This window comes from Lichenostomus cassidix, unplaced genomic scaffold (assembly GCF_008360975.1).
Source record: "Lichenostomus cassidix isolate B80296 unplaced genomic scaffold, HeHo_3.0 HiC_scaffold_47, whole genome shotgun sequence".
In the NCBI taxonomy this organism is placed as follows: Eukaryota; Metazoa; Chordata; class Aves; order Passeriformes; family Meliphagidae; genus Lichenostomus; species Lichenostomus cassidix.
Window position 1 is genome coordinate 1,734,309 of NW_028147553.1, and position 25,000 is coordinate 1,759,308.

The window sequence follows — 25,000 nt, forward strand, 5'->3', positions numbered from 1 at the left end:
CATGCCACATCACCACAATATCCTCGCCGGGATAGGCGACTCCAGCAGCAGCGAAACCCCACCATCCGGAAGAGAGCACGACACACGTGTCAGTCATTTCCGCACGGCTCCGCACACGTGCTAGTCCGAGCGCCTGATGCCACGTCCTCCTGGGCCTCCTACCCACCAGCCGCCTGTTGAAGTCGTGACACAGCGGAGGGTTTCAGGCCTGCTCAGCCACAGCAACACATCAAAGTTTCACAGTATTCTACAAATTCTCAATCAGGTGCACTATCTCTTACCCACCCACGTCATCCCACCGCAACCACCCAGTCTAATACCTTCTAATCCATCTGCAGGGCTTCTTCACACTTGCCTGCAGCAAAGGCTGTCCAACAGTGCATGCACTCCATACTCTGCAGAGTTCCAATTCCCCTCCAGGGATGGTCATCACACACTCGGCATTCTTCTTCACCCAAACATTCCTATCTCACTCCATCCACAAGTTTCTCTGAAGACACATACTTTGTATTGACATTCAGCCAGCTGCTGATTACGTCCAGGCTAAGTTCTTATGAAGTCATCTCAGCTTCTGCGAGAGGTGTGTACGCACAGAGCCCAAAGCCCGCGGCTGCACTCCAAGTCGTCCGAGCCTCAGCACGCAGCAGGCCGAGAGGATACGCTGGCGGGAAGCAGGTTTGTACCCACCGTCCCCCCGCTCAGGGGGGAACGGGAGGCCTTTGCCTACATGCCGTCACCTCTGCTCGCAGGCCATAAACATCTACCCTCCGTGGCCCACGTGTGCAAACCTGAACCCACTGTCACATGCTATAACCGTGCCATTTTCATGTCACACTTACCTTACAGGGTCTTTCAATGCCTTTGACATGCTGTGCAGTGCTAGGCCTTTCACTGCAGCACGGCATATATATCCACACAGCTGCAGCGTGCTGCAAGATGCTGCCCCTGCTTTGCCAGGGGGACAGGCCTGGCCGTGGGCCCATGACTTCAGCCTATGTTAACCCACCTCAGGATGCCCCTGGGACGCATGGACCGCTGCTATCGCTTTGTCCCTGTTTGTTCCTGTGGCCCTACCTGTCCTTCCACTCCTCTTTTTCTCTCTGTCTCTCCTTGTGTCTGTCATAGCTACGAACAGATGCCACTCACAGCACACACCGTGTGAGGGTCTCCTTTGCACATCCATTCCTTCCCAGGTATTTCTAGAGAACGTCCCAAGTTCCATCCTAAACACTACCTCGACACAAGAGGGTGCTGTAGGAGTGGACTCCTGTCACTTTCAGTCTGCCGTCTTGCATTTCAAAGCCATTGCCTCCATAGCACCCTTTGTGCTCAGAATTGCACTTCTTTCCAACACCCACGTCCCACGTCTTACACGTGGCACTGACAACTCACAGGTCTCACAATTATTGCACCGAGCCTGTAAACACGACCTGCACAACTCTCCCTATGTGCACCCACTATCACTTTGTAGTTTTCCCTCTCTCTATCAAAACTCTGCCTGAACAGGTGCCCAGATTCCAACTGCTCCGTGCTGGCTTCTCAGTAGTACATGCCTCCTGCTATGGCAAGTGCAACACTTTTGAAACATGACACATACCTTCTCATACCAGCATACTTAGCACAGCCAGAGTTGCACGCTCCCCCAGGACAGATTCTTCTCCATTTCTGCCTTGACCCTCACACCAGTGCCAGCCCATGGCGCTCCACATGGATGCAGTGTCCTTGCAATACAGGCAACCCTGAGAAACACACAAAGACTGTTGCTGCAGCCTGTATATCCCTGCACGTTCCTTGTCACCGAGACACTTTAAGCCACATTCTTTCCTACAGCTTTTCCAAGCCTCTTCAACAATCCATAACCTCCTCACCGTCTCCTTCTATGTCCATTCACCTACTTCATCCTTCTCACCAGCCCACTCCCAGGCTCACTTGTTCCATACTCCTCCTACTTCCTGACCCAAACCTCCACGTACAATTCTATTCCAGGGAGGGTTATCATGTACTCATCATTCTTCTTCAGCAAAACATTCATATACACTTGTATCCACCAGTCTCCCTCAAGACAGCTACTTTGCACTGCCTGACCGACTGACTGACTGAAAGTCAGTCAGCCAGCCAGCCAGCCAGCCAGCCAGCTATCTACCTACCTACCTAGCTACCTACCTAGCTGATCACATCCAGGGAAAATTTTTCCTCATTCATCTCACTTTCTGGAAGATGTCAAACCCTGCAGCTGTACTCCAAATGTTCCAAGCTTCAGCATGCACCTAGCAAGCAGGATATGCATTGTACCCACTGTCCCCCAGCTCAGGGGGGAACGGGAGGCCTCTGCCTACATGCTGTCACCTCTGCTCGAAGGCCATAAACATGGCCTCCTTGGCCCACCTGTGCAAACCCTCATCCAGCCCCATGTGCCATAAAGAAAACATTTTCATGTCACAGTTACCTTACAGGGCCTTTCAATGCATTCCACATGCTTTACAGTGCAGCAATGCATGTATATCCACACATCTGGAGCCTGCTGTAAGCTGCTGACGCTGCTTTGCCAGGGGGACAGGCCTGGCCATGGGCCCATGACTTCAGTCTATATTACCTCACCTCAGGATGCCCCTGGCACCCTATGGACCGCTCCTATTGCTGTGTCCCTGTTCGTTCCTGTGGCCCTACCTGTCCCTCCTGTCCTCTTTTTCCCTTCCTCTCTGTCCTTGTGTCTTTCAAACCTAAGACCAGTTGCCAGTGACAGGACACACCGTGGGAGGGTCTGCTTTGAACATCCATTCCTTCCCAGGTATTTCTAGAGAACGTCCCAAGTTCCATCCTAAACAGTACCTCGACACCAGAGTGCGCTGTAGGAGTGGATTTCCATCACTTTTGGGCCTGCGGTCCTGCATTTCAAAGCCGTTGCCTTTGTAGCACCCTTTGTGCTCAGAACTGCAATTCTTTGCAACACCCACGTCTTACACATGTCTTACCGTGTCTTACACATGCCACTCACACCTCACAGGTCTCACAATTACTGCAGCGAGCCTGTAAACACGACCTGTACAAGTCTCCCCATGTGCATACAGTATCCCTCTCCCTATGTGCACACAGTATCTCTTTGTACTTTTCTCTTTCACTCTCAAATCTATGCCTGAGCATGTAGCAACATTCAAGTGCTCCATGCTTGCTTCTCAGGAATCCATGCCTCCTGCTGTGGCAAGTGCAACACTTTTGAAACGTGACACATACCTTCTCATATCAGCATACTTAGGACAGCCAGAGCTGCACGCTCCCCCCGGACAGATTCTTCTCCATTTCTGCCTTGACACTCAAACCACGTGCCAGCCCATGGAGCTCCACACGGATGTAGTGCCCTTGTCATACAGGCAACCTGGTGAAACACAGAAATACTGTTGCTGCAACCTGTACATCTCTGCTTGTTCCCTGTTACAGAGACACTTCAAGGTACATTCTTTCCTCCAGCTTTTGCAACACTTCTCTACCATCCATAACCCGCTCAGTGCCTCCTTCTATGCCCATTCACCTACTTCATCCTTGTCACCAACCCACTGCCAGGCTTTCCTGTTCCATACTCCTCCTACTTCCTGACCCAAAAATCCACGTAGCTTTCCATTCCAGGGAGGGTTATCACATAGTCATCATTCGTCTTCACCTAAACACTCATATACACCTGTATTCACCAGTCTTCCTCAAGACAGCTACTTTGCACTTACTTACTCACGGACTGACAGTGAGTGAGCCAGCCACCTACCTACCTACCTACCTACCTACCTACCTACCTACCTAGCTAGCTAGCTAACTAGCTGATCACATCCAGGGAAAATCATTCCTCAGTCATGTCACCTTCTGCGAGAGGTCCAAGCCTGGAGCTGCACTCCAAACGGTCCAAGCTTCAGCGTGCACCGAGCAAAGAGGATCTGCTTGCAGGAAGTAGGTTAGTACCCACTGTCCCCCAGCCGAGGGGGGAACAGGAGGCCTTTGCCTACATGCTGTCATGTCTGCTGCCAGGCCATAAATATCTACCCTCCTTGGCCCACCTGTGCAAATCCTCATCCAGCCCCACATGCCATAACCATACCATTTTCATGTCACAGTTACCTTACAGGGTGTTTCAATGCATTCCACACGCTGTGCAGTGCTAGGCCTTGCACTGCAGCAATGCATGTATATGCACACATCTGCAGCCTGCGGCAAGACGCTGCCCCTGCTTTGCCAGGGGGACAGGCCTGGCCATCGACCCATGACTTCAGGCTACATTAACCCACCTCGGGATGGCCCCGGGACCTATGGACCGCTCACATTGCTTTGTCCCTGTTTGTTCCTGTGGTCCGACCTGTCCCTCCTCTCTCCTTTTTCTCTTCCTCTCTGTCCTTGTGTCTTTCAAACCTAAGACCACATGCCAGTGACAGGACACACCGTGTGAGGGTCTCCTTTGCACATCCATTCCTTCCCAGGTATTTCTAGAGAACGTCCCAAGTTCCATCCTAAACACTACCTCGACACCAGAGGGCGCTGTAGGAGTGGATTTCCATCACTTTTGGGCCTGCCGTCCTGCATTTCAAAGCCCTTGCCTTCGTAGCACCCTTTCCGCTCAGAACTCCAAGTCTTTGCAACTTAGACCTCCTAGACATGTCTTACTGTGTCTTACACATGCCACTTAGACCTCACAGGTGTCACAATTACTGCAGTGAGCCTGTAAACACGACCTGTACAACTCTCCCTATGTGCATACAGTATCCCTCCCAGCCAGCCAGCCAGCCAGCCAGCTAGCTAGGTAGCCAGCCAGCCAGCCAGCTAGCTAGGTAGGTAGCCAGCCAGCCAGCCAGCCAGCTAGCTAGCTAGCTAGCTAGCTAGCTAGGTAGCCAGCCAGCCAGCCAGCCAGCCAGCTAGCTATCTGATCAAATCCAGGGAAAATTATTCCTCAGTCATCTCACCTTCTGCAAGAGGTCAAAGCCTGCAGCTGCACTCCAAGCTGTGGAAGCCTCAGCCTGTATCAGGTCCAGAGGATACCCTTGCAGGAAGCAGGTTAGTACCCACTGTCCCCCAGGACAGGGGGGAACAGGAGGCCTTTGCCTACATGCTGTCATCTGTGCTTACAGGCCATAAACATCTACCCTCCCTGGCCCACCTGTGCAAACCCTCATCCAGCCCCACATGCTACACACATGCCATTTTCATGTCACAGTTACCTTACAGGGTCTTTTTATGCATTCCACATGCTGTGCAGTGCTAGGCCTTTCATGGCAGCACTGCATATAAATCCACAGATCTGCAGCCTACTGCAAGATGCTGACCCTGCTTTGCCAGGGTGACAGGCCTGGCCATCGGCCCAAGACTTCGGGCTATATTAAGCCACCTCAGGATGCCCCCGGGACCTATGGACTGCTCCTGTTGCTGTGTCTGTGTTCGTTCCTGTGGCCCTACCTGTCCCTCCTCTCCTCTTTTTCCCTTCCTCTCTGTCCTCGTGTCTTTCAAATCTAAGACCACATGCCATTGACAGGACACAACATGTGAGGGTCTCCTTTGCACATCCACTCCTTCCCAGGTATTTCTAGAGAACGTCCCAAGTTCCATCAGAAACACTACCTCGACACCAGAGGGCGCTGTAGGAGTGGATTTCCATCACTTTTGGGCCTGCCGTCCTGCATTTCAAAGCCCTTGCCTTCGTAGCACCCTTTCCGCTCATAACTGCAATTCTTTGCAACATAGACCTCCTAGACATGTCTTACCGTGTCTTACTCATGCCACTCACACCTCACAGGTCTCACAATTATTGCACCCAGCCTGTAAACATGACTGGTGGAACTCTGCCTATGTGCATACAGTATCACTCTCCCTATGTGCACACAGTATCTCTTTGTACTTTTCCCTCTCTCTGTCAAAACTATGCCTGAACATGTAGCAAAATTCAAGTGTTCCATGCTTGCTTCTCAGCAATGCATGCCTCCTGCTCTGGCAAGTGCAACACTTTTGAAATGTGACACATACCTTCTCATATCAGCATACTTTGGAAAGCCAGAGCTGCATGCTCCCCGAGGACAGATTCTTCTCCATTTCTGCCTTCACACTCAAACCACGTGCCAGCCCATGGAGCTCCACATGCATGTAGTGCCCTTGTCATACAGGGAACCTGGTGAAACACAGAAATACTGTTGCTGCAACCTGTATATCCCTGCATGTTCCTTGTCACAGAGACACTTCAAGCCACATTCTTTCCTCCAGCTTTTGCAACACTTCTCTACCATCCATAACCCCCTCAGTGCCTCCTTCTATGCCCATTCACCTACTTCATCCTTCTCACCAACCCACTGCCAGGCTTTCCTGTTCCATACTCCTCCTACTTCCGGACCCAAAAATCCACGTAGCATTCCATTCCAGGGAGGGTTATCACGTAGTCATCATTTGTCTTCACCTAAACACTCATATACACCTGTATCCACCAGTCTTCCTCAAGACAGCTACTTTGCACTTACTCACTCACGGACTGACAGTGAGCCAGCCACCTAGCTACCTACCTACCTACCTACCTACCTAGCTAGCTAGCTAGCTAGCTATCTGATCACATTCAGGGACAACTATTCCTCAGTCATCTCACCTTCTGTGAGAGGTCCAAGCCTGGAGCTGCACTCTAAACGGTCCAAGCTTCAGCGTGCACCGAGCAAAGAGGATCTGCTTGCAGGAAGTAGGTTTGTACCCACTGTCCCCCAGCTCAGGGGGGAACAGGAGGCCTTTGCCTACATGCTGTCATCTGTGCTCCCAGGCCATAAACATCTACCCTCCTTGGCCCACCCGTGCAAATCCTCATCCAGCCCCACATGCCATAACCATACCATTTTCATGTCACAGTTACCTTACAGGGTGTTTCAATGCATTTGACATGCTCTGCAGTGCTAGGCCTTGCACCGCAGCAATGCATGTATATCCACACATCTGCAGCCTGCTGCAAGATGCTGCCCCTGCTTTGCCAGGGGGACAGGCCTGGCCATCGACCCATGACTTCAGCCTATATTAACCTACCTCAGGATGGCCCCGGGACCTATGGACCGCTCACATTGCTTTGTCCATGTTTGTTCCTGTGGCCCTACCTGTCCCTCCTCTCTTCTTTTTCTCTTCCTCTCTGTCCTTGTCTCTTTCAAACCTAAGACCAGTTGCCAGTGACAGGATACAACCTGCCAGGGTCTCCTTTGCACATCCATTCTTTCCCAGGTATTTCTAGAGAACGTCCCAAGTTCCATCCTAAACAGTACCTCGACACCAGAGGGCGCTGTAGGAGTGGATTTCCATCACTTTTGGGCCTGCCGTCCTGCATTTCAAAGCCCTTGCCTTCGTAGCACCCTTTCTGCTCAGAACTGCAATTCTTTGCAACACCCACGTCTTACATATGTCTTACCGTGTCCTACACATGCCACTTAGACCTCACAGGTCTCACAATTACTGCAGTGAGCCTGTAAACACGACCCGTACACCTCTCCCTATGTGCATACAGTATCCCTCCCCCTATGTGCACACAGTATCTCTTTGTACTTTTCTCTTTCACTGTGAAATCTATGCCTCAACATGTAGCAAAATTCAACTGCTCTATGCTTGCTACTCAGGAATACATGCCTCCTGCTCTGGCAAGTGCAACACTTTTGAAACGTGATACATACCTTCTCATATCAGCATACTTAGGACAGCCAGAGCTACATGCTCCCCGAGGACAGATTCTTTGCCATTTCCGCCTTGACAATCACACCGAGTGCCAGCCCATGGAGCTCCACATGGATGTAGCGTCCTTGCAATACAGGCAACCCTGTGAAACACAGAAAGGCTGTTACTGCAACCTGTACATCCCTGCACGTTCCTTGTCACCGAGACAGTTCAAGACATGTTCTTTCCTCCAGCTTTTGCAAGCCTCTTCTACAATGCATAACCCCATCTGTGCCTTCTTCTAAGCCCATGCACCTACTTCATCCTTGTCACTTACCTGCTCCCAGGCTTTCTTGTTCTATACTCCTCCTACTTCCTGACCCAAACCTCCACGTCCAATTCCATTCCAGGGAGGGTTATCATGTACTCATCATTCTTCTTCAGCAAAACATTCATATACACCTCTATTTACCAGTCTCCCTTAAGACAGCTCCTTTGCTGTGACTGACTGACTGACTGACTGACTGACAGCCAGCCAGCCAGCCAGCCAGCCAACCAACCAACCAGCCAGCCAGCCAGCCAGCCAACCAACCAACCAGCCAGCCAGCCAGCCAGCCAACCAACCAACCAGCCAGCCAGCCAACCAACCAACCAGCCAGCCAGCCAGCCAACCAACCAACCAGCCAGCCAACCAACCAGCCAGCCAGCTAGCTAGCTAGCTAGGTAGGTAGGTAGCCAGCCAGCCAGCCGGCCAGCCAGCCAGCCAGCCAGCCAGCCAGCTAGCTAGGTAGCCAGCCAGCCAGCCAGCCAGCCAGCCAGCCAGCTATCTATCTGATCAAATCCAGGGAAAATTATTCCTCAGTCATCTCACCTTCTGCAAGAGGTCAAAGCCTGCAGCTGCACTCCAAGCTGCGGAAGCCTCAGCATGCAGCAGGTCCAGAGGATACCCTTGCAGGAAGCAGGTTTCTACCCACTGTCCCCCAGGACAGGGGGGAACAGGAGGCCTTTGCCTACATGCTGTCATCTGTGCTTACAGGCCATAAACATCTACCCTCCCTGGCCCACCTGTGCAAGCCCTCATCCAGCCCCACATGCTACACACATGCGATTTTCATGTCACAGTTACCTTACAGGGTCTTTTTATGCACTCCACATGCTGTGCAGTGCTAGGCCTTTCATGGCAGCACTGCATATAAATCCACAGATCTGCAGCCTACTGCAAGATGCTGACCCTGCTTTGCCAGGGTGACAGGCCTGGCCATCGGCCCAAGACTTCGGGCTATATTAAGCCACCTCAGGATGCCCCCGGGACCTATGGACCGCTCCTGTTGCTGTGTCTGTGTTCGTTCCTGTGGCCCTACCTGTCCCTCCTCTCCTCTTTTTCCCTTCCTCTCTGTCCTCGTGTCTTTCAAATCTAAGACCACATGCCATTGACAGGACACAACATGTGAGGGTCTCCTTTGCACATCCACTCCTTTCCAGTTATTTCTAGAGAACATCCCAAGTTCCATCAGAAACACTACCTTGACACGAGAGGGCGCTGTAGGAGTGGATTTCCATCACTTTTGGGCCTGCCGTCCTGCATTTCAAAGCCCTTGCCTTTGTAGCACCCTTTGTGCTCAGAACTGCAATTCTTTGCAACACCCACGTCTTACACATGTCTTACCGTGTCTTACACGTGCCACTTAGACCTCACAGGTCTCACAATTACTGCAGTGAGCCTGTAAACACGACCTGTACAACTCTCCCCATGTGCATACAGTATCCCTCTCCCTATGTGCACACAGTATCTCTTTGTAGTTTTGTCTTTCACTCTCAAATCTATGCCTGAGCATGTAGCAAAATTCAAGTGCTCCATGCTTGCTTCTCAGCAATGCATGCCTCCTGCTGTGGCAAGTGCAACACTTGAAACAAGACACATACCACCTCATATCAACATACTAGGACAGCCAGAGCTCACGCTCCCCCAGGACAGATTCACCACCATTTCAGCCTTCACACTCAAACCACGTGCCAGCACATGGAGCTCCACATGCATGTAGTGCCCTTGTAATACAGGGAACCTGGTGAAACACAGAAATACTGTTGCTGCAACCTGTACATCCCTGCATGTTCCCTGTCACAGAGACACTTCAAGCCACATTCTTTCCTCCAGCTTTTGCAACACTTCTCTACCATCCACAACCCCCTCACTGCCTCCTTCTATGCCCATTCACCTACTTCATCCTTGTCACCAACCCACTCCCAGGCTTTCCTGTTCCATACTCCTCCTACTTCCTGACCCAAAAATCCACGTACCATTCCATTCCAGGGATGGTTATCACACAGTCATCATTCGTCTTCACCTAAACACTCATATACACCTGTATCCACCAGCCTTCCTCAAGACAGCTACTTTGCACTTACTCACTCACGGAGTGACAGTGAGACAGCCACCACCACCACTAGCACCTAGCTAGCTAGCTAGCTAGCTGATCACATCCAGGGAAAATCATTCCTCATTCATGTCACCTTCTGCGAGAGGTCCAAGCCTGGAGCTGCACTCCAAATGGTCCAAGCTTCAGCGTGCACCGAGCAAAGAGGATATGCTTGCAGGAAGTAGGTTTGTACCCAATGTACCCCAGCTCAGGGGGGAACAGGAGGCCTTTGCCTACATGCTGTCATGTCTGCTGCCAGGCCATAAACATCTACCCTCCTTGGCCCACCTGTTCAAATCCCCATCCAGTCCCACATGCCAAAACCATACCATTTGCATGTCACAGTTACCTTACAGGGTGTTTCAATGCATTCCACATGCTCTGCAGTGCTAGGCCTTGCACCGCAGCAATGCATGTATATCCACACATCTGCAGCCTGCTGCAAGATGCTGCCCCTGCTTTGCCAGGGGGACAGGCCTGGCCATCGACCCATGACTTCAGGCTACATTAAGCCACCTCAGGATGGCCCCGGGACCTGTGGATCGCTCACACTGCTTTGTCCATGTTTGTTCCTGTGGCCCTACCTGTCCCTCCCCTCTTCTTTTTCTCTTCCTCTCTGTCCTTGTCTCTTTCAAACCTAAGACCAGATGCCAGTGACAGGACACAGCGTGTGAGCATCTCCTTTGCACATCCATTCCTTCCCAGGTATTTCTAGAGAACGTCACAAGTTCCATCAGAAACAGTACCTCGACACCAGAGGGCGCTGCAGGAGTGGATTTCCATTACTTTTGGGCCTGCCGTCCTGCATTTCAAAGCCCTTGCCTTTGTAGCAGCCTTTCTGCTCAGAACTGCAATTCTTTGCAACACCCACGTCTTACACATGTCTTACCGTGTCTTACACATGCCACTTACACCTTCCAGGTCTCACAATCATTGCACCGAGCCTGTAAACACGACTTGTACACCTCTCCCTATGTGCATACAGTATCACTCTCCCTATGTGCACACAGTATCTCTTTGTACTTTTCTCTTTCACTGTGAAATCTATGCCTGAACATGTAGCAAATTTCAACTGCTCCATGCTTGCTTCTCAGGAATACATGCCTCCTGCTCCGGCAAGTGCAACACTTTTGAAACGTGACACATACCTTCTCATATCAGCATACTTAGGACAGCCAGAGCTGCATGCTCCCCGAGGACAGATTCTTCTCCATTTCAGCCTTGACACTCAAACCACGTGCCAGCCCATGGAGCTCCACATGCATGTAGTGCCCTTGTAATACAGGGAACCTGGTGAAACACAGAAATACTGTTGCTGCAACCTGTACATCCCTGCATGTTCCTTGTCACAGAGACACTTCAAGGTACATTCTTTCCTCCAGCTTTTGCAACACTTCTCTACCATCCATAACCCGCTCAGTGCCTCCTTCTATGCCCATTCACCTACTTCATCCTTGTCACCAACCCACTGCCAGGCTTTCCTGTTCCATACTCCTCCTACTTCCTGACCCAAAAATCCACGTACCATTCCATTCCATGGATGGTTATCACGTAGTCATCATTCGTCTTCACCTAAACACTCATATACACCTGTATCCACCAGTCTTCCTCAAGACAGCCACTTTGCACTTACTCACTCACGGAGTGACAGTGAGCCAGCCACCTACCTACCTAGCTAGCTACCCAGCTAGCTAGCTAGCTGATCACATTCAGGGAAAATTATTCCTCATTCCTGTCACCTTCTGCGAGAGGTCCAAGCCTGGACCTGCACTCCAAATGGTCCAAGCTTCATTGTGCACCGAGCAAAGAGGATCTGCTTGCAGGAAGTAGGTTTGTACCCAATGTCCCCAAGCTCAGGGGGGAACAGGAGGCCTTTGCCTACATGCTGTCACGTCTGCTGCCAGGCCATAAACATCTCCCCTCCTTGGCCCACCTGTGGAAATCCCCATCCAGTCCCACATGCCATAACCATACCATTTTCATGTCACAGTTACCTTACAGGGTGTTTCAATGCATTCCACATGCTCTGCAGTGCTAGGCCTTGCACCGCAGCAATGCATGTATATCCACACATCTGCAGCCTGCTGCAAGACGCTGCCCCTGCTTTGCCAGGGGGACAGGCCTGGCCATCGACCCATGACTTCAGGCTACATTAAGCCACCTCAGGATGGCCCTGGGACCTGTGGATCGCTCACACTGCTTTGTCCATGTTTGTTCCTGTGGCCCTACCTGTCCCTCCCCTCTTCTTTTTCTCTTCCTCTCTGTCCTTGTCTCTTTCAAACCTAAGACCAGATGCCAGTGACAGGGCACAACCTGCCAGGGTCTCCTTTGCACATCCATTCCTTCCCAGGTATTTGTAGAGAACGTCCCAAGTTCCATCAGAAACAGTACCTCGACACCAGAGGGCGCTGTAGGAGTGGATTTCCATCACTTTTGGGCCTGCCGTGCTGCATTTCAAAGCCATTGCCTTCGTAGCACCCTTTCCGCTCATAACTGCAATTCGTTGCAACATCGACCTCCTAGACATGTCTTACCGTGTCTTGCACATGCCACTTACACCTCACAGGTCTAACAATTATTGCACCCAGCCTGTAAACATGACCGGTGCAACTCTGCCTATGTGCATACAGTATCCCTCTCCCTATGTGCACACAGTATCTCTTTGTACTTTTCCCTCTCTCTGTCAAAACTATGCCTGAACATGTAGCAAAATTCAAGTGTTCCATGCTTGCTTCTCAGCAATGCATGCCTCCTGCTGTGGCAAGTGCAACACTTTTGAAATGTGACACATACCTTCTCATATCACCATACTTTGGAAAGCCAGAGCTGCATGCTCCCTGAGGACAGATTCTTCTCCATTTCAGCCTTGATACTCAAACCACGTGCCAGCCCATGGAGCTCCACATGCATGTAGTGTCCTTGCAATACAGGCAACGTGGTGAAACACAGAAATACTGTTGCTGCAACCTGTACATCCCTGCATGTTCCTTGTCACCGAGACACTTCAAGCCACATTCTTTCCTCCAGCTTTTGCAACACTTCTCTACCATCCATAACCCGCTCAGTGCCTCCTTCTATGCCCATTCACCTACTTCATCCTTGTCACCAACCCACTGCCAGGCTTTCCTGTTCCATACTCCTCCTACTTCCTGACCCAAAAATCCACGTACCATTCCATTCCAGGGAGGGTTATCACATAGTCATCATTTGTCTTCACCTAAACACTCATATCCACCTGTATCCACCAGTCTTCCTCAAGACAGCTACTTTGCACTTACTCACTCACGGACAGACAGTGAGCCAGCCACCTACCTACCTAGCTAGCTACCTAGCTAGCTAGCTAGCTAGCTGATCACATTCAGGGAAAACTATTCCTCAGTCATCTCACCTTCTGCGAGAGGTCCAAGCCTGGAGCTGCACTCCAAATGGTCCAAGCTTCATTGTGCACCGAGCAAAGAGGATCTGCTTGCAGGAAGTAGGTTTGTACCCACTGTCCCCCAGCTGAGGGGGGAACAGGAGGCCTTTGCCTACATGCTGTCATCTGTGCTCCCAGGCCATAAACATCTACCCTCCTTGGCCCACCTGTGCAAATCCCCATCCAGCCCCACGTGCCATAACCATACCATTTTCATGTCACAGTTACCTTACAGGGTGTTTCAATGCATTCCACATGCTCTGCAGTGCTAGGCCTTGCACCGCAGCAATGCATGTATAGCCACACATCTGCAGCCTGCTGCAAGATGCTGCCCCTGCTTTGCCAGGGGGACAAGCCTGGCCATCGACCCATGACTTCAGCCTATATTAACCTACCTCAGGATGTCCCTGGGACCTATGGACCACTCACATTGCTTTGTCCATGTTTGTTCCTGTGGCCCTACCTGTCCCTCCCCTCTTCTTTTTCTCTTCCTCTCTGTCCTTGTCTCTTTCAAACCTAAGACCAGTTGCCAGTGACAGGATACAACCTGCCAGGGTCTCCTTTGCACATCCATTCCTTCCCAGGTATTTGTAGAGAACGTCCCAAGTTCCATCCTAAACAGTACCTCGACACCAGAGGGCGCTGTAGGAGTGGATTTCCATCACTTTTGGGCCTGCCGTACTGTATTTCAAAGCCATTGCCTTCGTAGCACCCTTTCTGCTCATAACTGTAATTCTTTGCAACATCGACCTCCTAGACATGTCTTACCGTGTCTTACACATGCCACTTAGACCTCACAGGTCTCACAATTACTGCAGCGAGCCTGTAAACACGACCTGTGCAACTCTCCCTATGTGCATACAGTATCACTCTCCCTATGTGCACACAGTATCTCTTTGTGCTTTTCTCTTTCACTCTCAAATCTATGCCTGAGCATGTAGCAAAATTCAAGTGCTCCATGCTTGCTTCTCAGGAATGCATGCCTCCTGCTCCGGCAAGTGCAACACTTTTGAAACGTGACACATACCTTCTCATATCAGCATGCTTAGGACAGCCAGAGCTGCATGCTCCCTGAGGACAGATTCTTTGCCATTTCTGCCTTGACAATCACACCGAGTGCCAGTCCACGGAGCTCCACACGGATGTAGTGTCCTTGCAATACAGGCAACCCTGTGAAACACAGAAAGGCTGTTACTGCAACCTGTACATCCCTGCCCGTTCCCTGTCACCGAGACAGTTCAAGACATGTTCTTTCCTCCAGCTTTTGCAAGCCTCTTCTACAATGCATAACCCCATCCGTGCCTTCTTCTAAGCCCATGCACCTACTTCATCCTTCTCACTTACCTGCTCCCAGGCTTTCTTGTTCTATACTCCTCCTACTTCCTGACCCAAACCTCCACGTAGCATTCCATTCCAGGGAGGGTTATCATGTACTCATCATTCTTCTTCAGCAAAACATTCATATACACCTCTATTCACCAGTCTCCCTTAAGACAGCTACTTTGCTGTGACTGACTGACTGACTGACTGACAGCCAGCCAGCCAGCCAGCCAGCCAACCAACCAGCCAACCAACCAGCCAGCCTGCCAGCCAGCTAGCTAGCCAGCCAGCCAGTCAGCCAGCCAGCCAGCCAGCCCACCAGCCAGCCAGCCAGCCCACCAGCCAGCCAGCCAGCCCACCAGCCAGCCAGCCAGCCACCTAGCTAGCTAGCTAGCTAGCTAGGTAGCTAGCTGATCAAATCCAGGGAAAATTATTCCTCGCTCATCTCACCTTCTGCAAGAGGTCAAAGCCTGCAGCTGCACTCCAAGCTGTTGAAGCCTCAGCATGCATCAGGTCCACAGGATACCCTTGCAGGAAGCAGCTTTCTACCCACTGTCCCCCAGCTGAGGGGGGAACAGGAGGCCTTTGCCTACATGCTGTCATCTGTGCTCACAGGCCATAAACATCTACCCTCCCTGGCCCACCTGTGGAAATCTTCACGCATCCCCCCATGCCATAACCATGCCATTTTCATGTCACAGTTACCTTATAGGGTCTTTCAATGCCTTCTACATGCTCTGCAGTGATAGGCCTTTCACTGCAGCATGGCATATATATTCACACAGCTGCAGCCTGCTGCAAGATGCTGCCCCTGCTTTGCCAGGGGGACAGGCCTGGCCATCGGCCCATGACTTTGGGCTATATTAACCTACCTCAGGATGCTCCTGGGACCCATGGACTGCTCACATTGCTTTGTGCTTGTGCCTCATACCTACTAACAAATGACAGTGAGAGGACACACTGTCTGAGCATCTCCTTTGCATATTCATTCCTCCACTGCTATTTCTACAGAATGTCAGAAATTCCATCAAAACAACTATGTACACACAGGAGGACACTGTAGGAGTGGACTTAGTTGCAGCCTACCGTGTTGCATTGCAAAGCCATTTCCATCGTAGCACTCTTTCTGTTCAGAACTCCAATTCCTTGCAGCACCTACCTCCCATGTCTTACCCATGGCACTTACAAATCACAGGTGTCATCTCACAAGTACCGCACCCAGTCTATCAACACACCTCGCACAATTCTCTACATGCGCACAGAGGATCTCTTTGCACTTCTCACTTTCACTCTCTAATCTCTGCCTCAGCACGTACAATACCTCAACCCCTCCGCTTTTGCTTCTCAGCAATGCATGCCTCCTACTATGGCAACTGCAACACTTCTCAAACACAACACATACCTTCCCATATCCACATCTGTAGGACAGCCACAACTGTGTGCTCCAACAGGACAGATTCTTCTCCATTTCCATCTTCACTGTCACACCCAGTGCCAGCACATGTAGCTCCACACGGATGCAGCACCTTTGCGACACAGGCAGCCCTGTGAAACACACAAATACCGTCACTGACACCGTCCATCCCTGCCCATCCCTGTCAGCGAGACATTTATGGCCACCTTCTTTCCTACAGCTTTTCTAACACTCTTATACAATCATGAATCCCCTCATTACCCCCTTCTGTGTCATTTCACATACTTCATCTTTCTCACTAAGCCACTCTGTGGGTCTCTTGTGACATACTCAGAATCTGCAGTGGCCCAAACATCCACACAGCATTCCATTTCAGGGATAATTGTCACACACTGCTTGTCCTTGCTCAGCAAACATCCATATACCACTCCATCCACAAGTCTCCCTGCACACTGCCGCTTTGCAGGGACAATGGGCCCGCTCTTTACACGGATGGAAAATTATTCCTAGGTCATCTCACCTTCTGGGACAGCTGTGTATGCACTAAGACCCGAGCCAGGAGCTGCACAGCAAATCCACTAGGCCTCAGTATGCAGCGGGCGAGGAGGATGTGCCTGCAGGAACCGGGTTCGTACAGACCGTCCCGCAGCTCCGGGCGGATCGGGAGGCCTCGGGGTACGTGCGGTAAGCTGCGGTCTCACGCAATACACAAGCATCCTCTTTGGCCCCCCCGTGGAAAGCCTCAGCCAGCCGCACATGAAATAACCGTGCCATTTTCACGTCACAGGCACCTTACAGGCCCTTTCTACTCCTTAGGGGCCCTGCACAGTGCTAGGCCACATACCACAGCAGTGCATTGAAAGCAAGAGATGTGGAGTCTGCTGCAACTCACCGATCCCACTCGCCCGGGGGGACAGGCCTGGGCACAGTGCCATCGCTTCAGGGTCCACGAATCGATGTCACGATGCTGCGGTGACTCACGCAGTGCCGATAAAGCTTTGTTCCTGTCCCTGGCCGTGAGGCCATCTGTTGTTCCACCGCTCTTTTTCTGTCCTCTTTTGCTCCTTGTGTCTCATACCTATGAGCAAATCCAAGGGAGAGGACACACAGTGTGAAGGTGTCCTTTGCCCCTCATTTCATTCTGAGGTGTTTATAGACACCCTTGTCATTCTCATGAACAGCAGTATGGAAACACAACAGGCTACCGCATGAGTGCACTCACCTCACACCCAGCCTGCTACTTTGCATTCCAAGCCATTTCCTTTGTAACACTTTGCACAGAACTGTAATCCCTTCAAGCACCTACCTCCGATCTCTTAGATGGGTCCCTTGCAACTCACAGGTGTCACAATTTTTGCATCCAGCTTGTAAACGCAACCTGCATAGTTTTCTGTATGCACACAGAATATCTCTTGGCACCTCTCTATTTCTGTTCCAAACCTCTGCCTCAACATGTATGAGAACTCAGGTGCTCTGTGTTTGTTTCTCACCAAGACATACCTCCTGCTATGTATACTATGACACTCTTTAAATACCAAACATACCTTCCCATATTCACATCAGAGGACATCCCGATGTGAAGGCTGCAGCAGGGCACTTTCTTCTAAATGTCTGCCTTCACAATCCCACCCTGTGCCAGCACATGTTGCTCCATATGGATGCATTACCCTTGCAATGCAGGCAGCCCTGTGAAACACACAAATACTGTCACTGACCCTGTACATCCCTTGCCATACCTGTCAGCAAGACATTTCAAGCTGCCTTCTTTCCTAAAGCTTTTACAACAGTCTTATACAATCAGGAACCCCCTCATCGCCCCCTTCTCTGTCATTTGACAGACTTGATCCTTCTCACTAAGCCACTCACGGTCTTTTTTGCCATGTAATCATAGTATGTACTGACCTGAACACCCACATACCATTCCATTTCAGGGATTGCTGTCACACATTCATCCTCCTTCCTCACTCCATCATTCCTACAGATCTCCATCCACAGGCCTCCCTCAAGACAGATACTTTGCACTGACAGGCAGCCACCTTGTTATATTCACGGAGAATTACTTCTCAGCCATCTCACCGTCTGGGACAGGCGTGTACGCAATAATGCCAAAGCCCGAAAACGCCCTCTGAATTGTCCAAGCCTCAGCATGCAGCGGGCGAACAGTACACGCTCGCAGGATCCAGGCTCGTACATGCTGGCAGGAGCTAGGTTTGTACATACTCTCCCTCACCTCAGGGGGAAGCAGGAGGCCTTCGGGTACCTGCCGTAAGCTCTGCTCACGTGCCACAAACATCTATCCTCTTTGCCTCAGCTGTGGGAAGCCTCACCTACCCTTACATGACATAAGCTTGCCATTTCCTCTGTCACAGGCACCTTATAGGGTGTTTTCAATCCATTCCACACTGTCCGCAGTGCTAGGCCACATACCACAGCAGTGCATATCGAGCAACAGATGCTGAGCCTGCTGCCACACACTGAGCCCACTTTCCCAGGGGGACAACTCCGGCCACCGTCCTGTGGCTACGGGGTCCATTACCTGACGTCACGGTGCCCTCAGGACCCACGCAGTGTTGCCATAGGTCTGTGAGCCTTTCTGTGCAGGCACGTCTTCTTTTTTCCACTCTCTTTTTTTTTCTTTCCTGGCGTCTTTTTGTCACTCCTCGCGTCTCATACCTAGAAAGAAATCCAAGTGAGAGGACACACTGTGCGAGGGTATCCTCTGCACGTTTTCACTTTCATCAGGACCACTGTGTGAACACTTCAGGCCACTGTAGGAGTGCAGTCACCCCACTTGCAGCCCGCTACCTGGCATTTCAAGGCCATCGCCTTTGTAGCACTTCTTCCCCACAGAACTGCCACGCTTTCCAGTACCTTCCTCCCACGTCTCGCACAGGTCACTTACCACTCACAGGTGCCACAGTTATTGCACCAAGCTTGTAAACACGCTGTGCACGATGATGTGTATGCACACATATATCTCTTGGCACTTATCCATCTCGCTACCAAATGCCTGCCTAAACAGGGATGAAAGCAAAAATGCTCCACGTCCGCTTCTCAGCAACACATACCGTGCAGTATGGCAACTCTGACACGTTTGAAACACGACACATACCTTCCCTTCTCCACGTACCGAGGACAGCCAGAGGTGAAGGCTCCAGCAGGACACTTTCTTCTCCACGTCCGCCTTGACAATCACACCCAGTGCCAGCAGATGTAGCTCCACATGGATGCAGTAGCCTCGCAATGAAGGCAGCCCTGTGAAGCACACGAATACAGTCACCGAAACATCCACATGAAATACACATCAAATTCCACTCTAGGGATTTCTGTCATAGACTCATAAATCTTTCTCAACCAAACATCCATATACAAGTCCATCCAAAAGGCTCCCTGCACGCAGCTGCTTTGCAGTGACAGTCAGGCAGCACATTACAAGCATGACAAATTATTCCTAGGTCATCTCACCTTGTGGGACAGCTGTGTATGTATGCACTAAGATCAAAGCCAGCAGCTCCACTTCAAATCTTCTAGGCCTCAGTATGCAGGGGGCGAAGAGGATATGCCCGCAGGAAGCAGGTTTGTATACACTGTCCAGCAGCTCAGGGGGGAACGGGAGCCCTCGGGATACACGTGATAAGCTCCCGTCTCACGCAGGCCACAGCTATCCTCCTTGGCCCACCTGTGGAAAGCCTCCCCCAGCCCCACAGTCCTCAGCCACGCCATTTTCCCCTCACAGTTACCTAGCAGCATTTCCCGACGCATCGCACACTCTCCGCAGGCCTAGGCCTGGCACCACAGCACCGCATTCGCATGGACACATCTGGAGCCCGCCGCGAGACACCGACCCAGTTTTACCAGGGGGACAGGCCCGGGCATCGGCGCACGCCTTCCCCGAAGGAATTAAGCCACATCACAACGCCCGCCGGGAACCACGGCCCGGTCATATGCTCTGTCGCTGTCCTGTTATGTGCCCCTACCTGTCCTTCCAATCTTCTTTTCCTCTCTTCTCTTCTCTCTCCTTCTGTCTCTCGTACCTACTGACAGGTGACAGTGACAGGACCCACCGCCTGAGTATGTCTTCTCCACATCATTTCCTTCACAGGCATTTATACAAAACGTTATAAGCTCCTTCATAAACGGTACCTGCGCACAACGGGACGCCGTAGGAGCGGACTCACCTCCCTTCTAGCCTGCCGTGTTGCATTTCTAAGGCATTCCCCTCGGAGAACTTTGTGACTTTCAAAGAAACCTGTCTAGGAGAGAAACAGTAAAAAACTTAGCTGTCTGCTACATCTGCATACCATTACCAGGCACTTGAACAGCAAGGAAGTGCCCAAACCAGGAAACAATGACTTCATTTTTACCCCTGTGTGCCTACTTACCATCTTTGACAAGTACAAACATTCACTTAGCCCCCGCAGTCACGTACAAACCTGATGGTTCTTACCTGCTTTGGTTTTCCACCTTCATTTCAATGCTTTGCTCCTCATGTACAGCTAGTTCCACCTTTATTTTTCCGGTTCCATGCGCTTTTGGTTTGTTTGCTCAATGTCTTTTCCTTTTCCTCTGCCATGGTGCCTTTATTTCAATTTTAATTTTTTTTTTTTTTTTTTTTTTTTAAAGGGAGCATGCCACCTCGGGTGCATCTCTGTTCCCTAGCATCCGTGCTTTTCCCTTTTTTCCTGTCTTTTTTTTTTTTTTCCCATTACCAAATTATATATATTTCTACACATAATATATATTATCAATAAAATGTATATATACTATGCAAGACATCAGACATATAGTAACATATACAAATATATGAATTCCATTATATACCATATATATTATATGTATAATACCTAACATACATTCCATATATTTCATATATACCACATATGATATAGCCAATACAGATAATATATATTACCTACTACCCATTTTATAGCCAAATATGATACGTATAATATCTGTATTTCATATATCCACATAAAATACATAACATTGATGTAACGTACATATACTAGATATATTATTATACTCAGCTGCTGCTTACCGGGTTGCTGCTCCTCAGGCAACCGTCAGCAGGTGTTTCTGGGGGTGGTGATGCTCCTCAGGCAACCGTCTCCAGGTGTTTCTGGGGGTGGTGATGCTCATCAGGTAACCATCTCCAGGTGTTTCTGGGGGTGGTGATGCTCATCAGCCGAACAGCTCGTACATCTGTGCGAAAGTCCAGAAGCCATACCTAGTGTTCCAAAAACTGCATTTTTCTGAAAGGAGCGACTATTCCATCTCAAGGTCCTGGTAAACACACCGAAAGCACCAGAGCCCACACAACAGGGCTACGCACTCTCCCGTCCCGGCAGCAGCCGCTCCACCTGCACAGCGTCCCGGCTCAGGCTCCACCCGAGCGCCCCGAACAGCGGCACCAGCCACGCCTCGCGGTGGCCAGCCGCTGCAGGTCCTCTACTCCCTGCCCGTTCCATCGTCCCCGACGTTCCTGTATGTGTGTGCCACTCAGTGTGGAGCACGTGCTGTTTTCCAGTATCTCCTTCTTACCTGCCCAGGCGCCGCGCTGACCGGACAGCCCCCACAGCCCGCAGTCAGTCCGTGCCGCAGACACCCGAGCAGCCGGGCCGCGAGCGCGCAGGACCCGGTGCGGGGACGCGGCCGCCGCCGTCGGTGTCCCCCCCGTCCCGTTCCCGGCGCGGGGACGCTGCCGCCGCCGCCCGCGCCCCCCCCCCTTCCCGGCGCCGGGACGCGGCCGCGGCCGGCGTGGCCCCCCCCCTTTAGATTCCCGGCACGGGGATGCAGCTGAGGCTGGCCGTCCCCGTTTCCTTTGCGCCGCAAACAAACTGCTGCGGCCGCCGGGACATCCACCTCCCCTTCCCGGAGATGCAGCCCGGGCGGGCGGGTCCCCCACCCCTGTCTATCGGCGGCGGCGAGTGCTGCTGCCGCCGCTGCCGCCGCCCCCCCCCTCCTCGGCGGCAGGCGCCGCCGCTCCCCCGGCGACTCAGGAAACCTGTACCGCTCTGCGCGCAACAGACCCCCAGCCTCCACCGGCCTCTCGACCGGGGTCGCCGCCGGCTTCACCTGCAGTCCGCCGGCGCTCCGCCGCCGCCGCCCACGCCGCCGCCCCCGCCGCTCCACCGGCGCCGCTCCGCCACCTCTCCCGCAGCTCCGCCGCAGCCGGCACTCAGCGGCGGAGCGCCGTCGGCGCTCGGCCGCCGCCGGCAGTCCACCGCCGCTGCCCCGCCGCCGCCGCTCGGCCGCCGCCGGCGCTCCGCGGCCGGTTCTCCGCCGCTCGTCCGCTCCCGCCGCCGCCGCCGCGGCCGGTTCTCCGCCGCTCGTCCGCTCCCGCCGCCGCCGCCGCCCGCCCCGCGAAGCGTCGGCGGCGCTAGGCCGCCGCCGGCTCCGCGGCGGTTCTCCGCCGCTCCTCCGCTCCGCCGCCGCCGCCGCCGCGGAGCGTCGCGCGCAGGCACGCCGCGCTCCGCGGCGGTTCTCCGCCGCTCCTCCGCTCCCTCCGCCCCGCCGCCGCCGCCGCCGCCCGGCCGCAGCGCAGCGCTAGGCCGCCGCCGCGCTCCGCGGCGGTTCTCCGCTCCTCCGCTCCCCTCGCCGCCGCGCCGCCGCCGCCGCCCGGCCCCGGAGCGTCGGCGGCGCTGGGCCGCCGCCGGCGCTCCGCGGCCGGTGCTCCGTCGCTCCTCCGCCCCTCCGCTCCCGCCGCCCCCCGGCCGCAGCCGGCGCTCACCTTCCGCTGCCTCACCGTAGCCGCCGCCGCTCCGCCGCTCCTCGTCCGCCGCTGGTGCTCCTGGGGGTCTCGCGGGCGGCGCCGGGGGGCCTCTCTTGAGGGGCTCGGAGCCGAGGGGCGGGGAGAGGCGGGCCGGGGCGGAGAGGGGCGGGCCGGGGCGGGGCTTGGCGGCCAGGGGCGGGCCGGGGCGCCGAGGGGCGTGGCCGCCGTTCGGCCGACGGCGCCGGTGCGTATCCCTGAACGCAGGGATCTCGGAAGCTGCCCCCGCCCCGACCGCGCCGCCGCTCTTTCCCGCAAGCCCGCAAGGCTCGCGAGCCGCCGCGGCGGCACTCTCGGGGTGCCCATTTCGTTCAGGCAGCCAGGTACGTTCGTAAACCCCCTGAGAATACCCCGCGGCCGCCCTTTTCGAACGCGTCACAACTGCGCATGCTCGAGCCAGCCGACGCCATTTTGGCCGTCGTCCGTACCGCGCATGCTCGAGCGATGCGGGCGCCATTTTGGTTGTCGTCCGTACCGCGCATGCTCGAGCGATGCCGACGCCATTTTGGTAGTCCACGGTACCGCGCATGCTCGAGCGATGCCGACGCCATTTTGGTAGTCCACTGTACCGCGCATGCTCGAACGATGCGGGCGCCATTTTGGCCGTCATCCGTACCGCGCATGCTCGAGCGATGCCGACGCCATTTTGGTAGTCCACCGTACCGCGCATGCTCGAGCGATGCCGACGCCATTTTGGTAGTCCACGGTACCGCGCATGCTCGGTACAGCGCGGGTGAGGGTGGGGGTGTAGGGTAAAGGGATCGGGTGCAGGGATCAGGGGTTATAGGGTACTGTAAAAGGCTTATAGCGAGGGTGAGGAAGAGGGTGGGGTGAGGGAGCAGGGACAAGGGATCAGGTCTAGGGATCAGGAGTCATCATTATAGTGAGGATGAGGATGAGGGTCACCATGAGGGTGAGGGAACAGGGCCAAGGGGTCAGGTGCAGGGGATCAGGTTTTAGGGCTACAGTGAGGGTATAGATGAGGGTAACATGACACTACAGTGCCAAGGGATCAGGTGCAAGGGATCAGGGTTAGGGTTACGATTAGGGGGTGCGTTCAGGTGCAAGGGATCAGGGTTAGGGTTACGATTAGGGGTGCGTTCAGGGGGCGTGGTCTAGGGAGAGGGTTGCAAAGGGGCGGGTCTGAGTCGTCAGGGGGCGTGGTCTAGGGTTCGGGTTGCGAAGGGGCCCAGGTGCAGGGAATAGGGTCTGTGGTCAGGAGGGGGTGTGTCTAGGGTTAGAGTTGTTACAGTATTAATAGAGATGACAGTGCTTAAGGTTAGGGGTAATTAGCATCACGAGGTCATTAGTGTTTTTTAGATGCTTGGCATTATTAATGTTGTTACCATATATAAACCTGTTAGCCTATGTAGGGTAATCAGCATTATAAGGGCAGTTTGCATAATTAGGGTCATTGGCATAATCAGGGTATTCAGCATAATTAGGGGTGTTGTTAGCATAATTAGGGGTTGTTAGCATAATAGCATAATTAGGGGTTGTTAGCATAATTAGGGTTGTTAGCATAATTAGCATAATTAGGGTTGTTAGCATAATGAAGATGATTAGCATAATTAGGCTTGTTAGCATAATTAGGGGTTGTTAGACCAATTAGTGTAATCAACATTGTCAGGGCAGTTAGCCTAATCCATATCATTAGCATAAGGAAGAAGGTCATTTGCATAACTGGGGCTATTGTGATCATTAGCATTGTGAGGATGATTACATTACGAGTGACTCTGTGGTTAGCATAGTTAGGCTTGGTTCATTGTCATCATTACAGTCATTTGCATAACAACTATAGTTACCATTTTCCGTCTTACAGCAACCTATGATTTTCATTCCTTTACAATTAAGACACTTCGCAGCAGGAGGGCAAGAACCGTCCAGAAGACAATTAAGACACTTTGCAGCAGGAGGGCAAGCACCTAGACGAGTACAATGAAGATACCCACCCCCGTGATGATGAGGACCATGTTAAGAGCAATCAGCAGTACTAGAAGAGAATGATCATGATCATAATGACCACAATTGTG

The 25,000-nt window shown here is 52.6% G+C and overlaps 1 protein-coding gene and 2 long non-coding RNA genes across 35 annotated transcripts in view; 1 reads left to right on the forward strand and 2 right to left on the reverse strand.

The window, feature by feature from the left end:
- Positions 1–25,000, reverse strand: part of LOC146422091 (uncharacterized) — a 247,751-nt gene that overhangs the window by 84,696 nt on the left and 138,055 nt on the right. The window contains exon 1 of one of the 2 annotated variants that reach the window (XR_014848359.1): positions 3,232–3,280. The exons of the other annotated variant lie outside the window; for it this stretch is intronic. This is a non-coding gene — a long non-coding RNA (uncharacterized LOC146422091). Of the gene's footprint in view, positions 1–3,231; positions 3,281–25,000 lie in introns of those variants that run through there. 2 annotated transcript variants of the gene reach the window in all.
- LOC146422092 (uncharacterized) overlaps positions 1–25,000 on the forward strand; it is a 540,861-nt gene that overhangs the window by 59,510 nt on the left and 456,351 nt on the right. The gene's annotated exons all lie outside the window — the stretch shown is intronic.
- Positions 15,702–20,527, reverse strand: LOC146422093 (uncharacterized). Its single transcript, XR_014848385.1, has 3 exons — positions 20,377–20,527; positions 19,311–19,453; positions 15,702–15,715 (listed from the first exon to the last, which is right to left on the reverse strand). It is a non-coding gene; the product is annotated as an uncharacterized LOC146422093 (long non-coding RNA).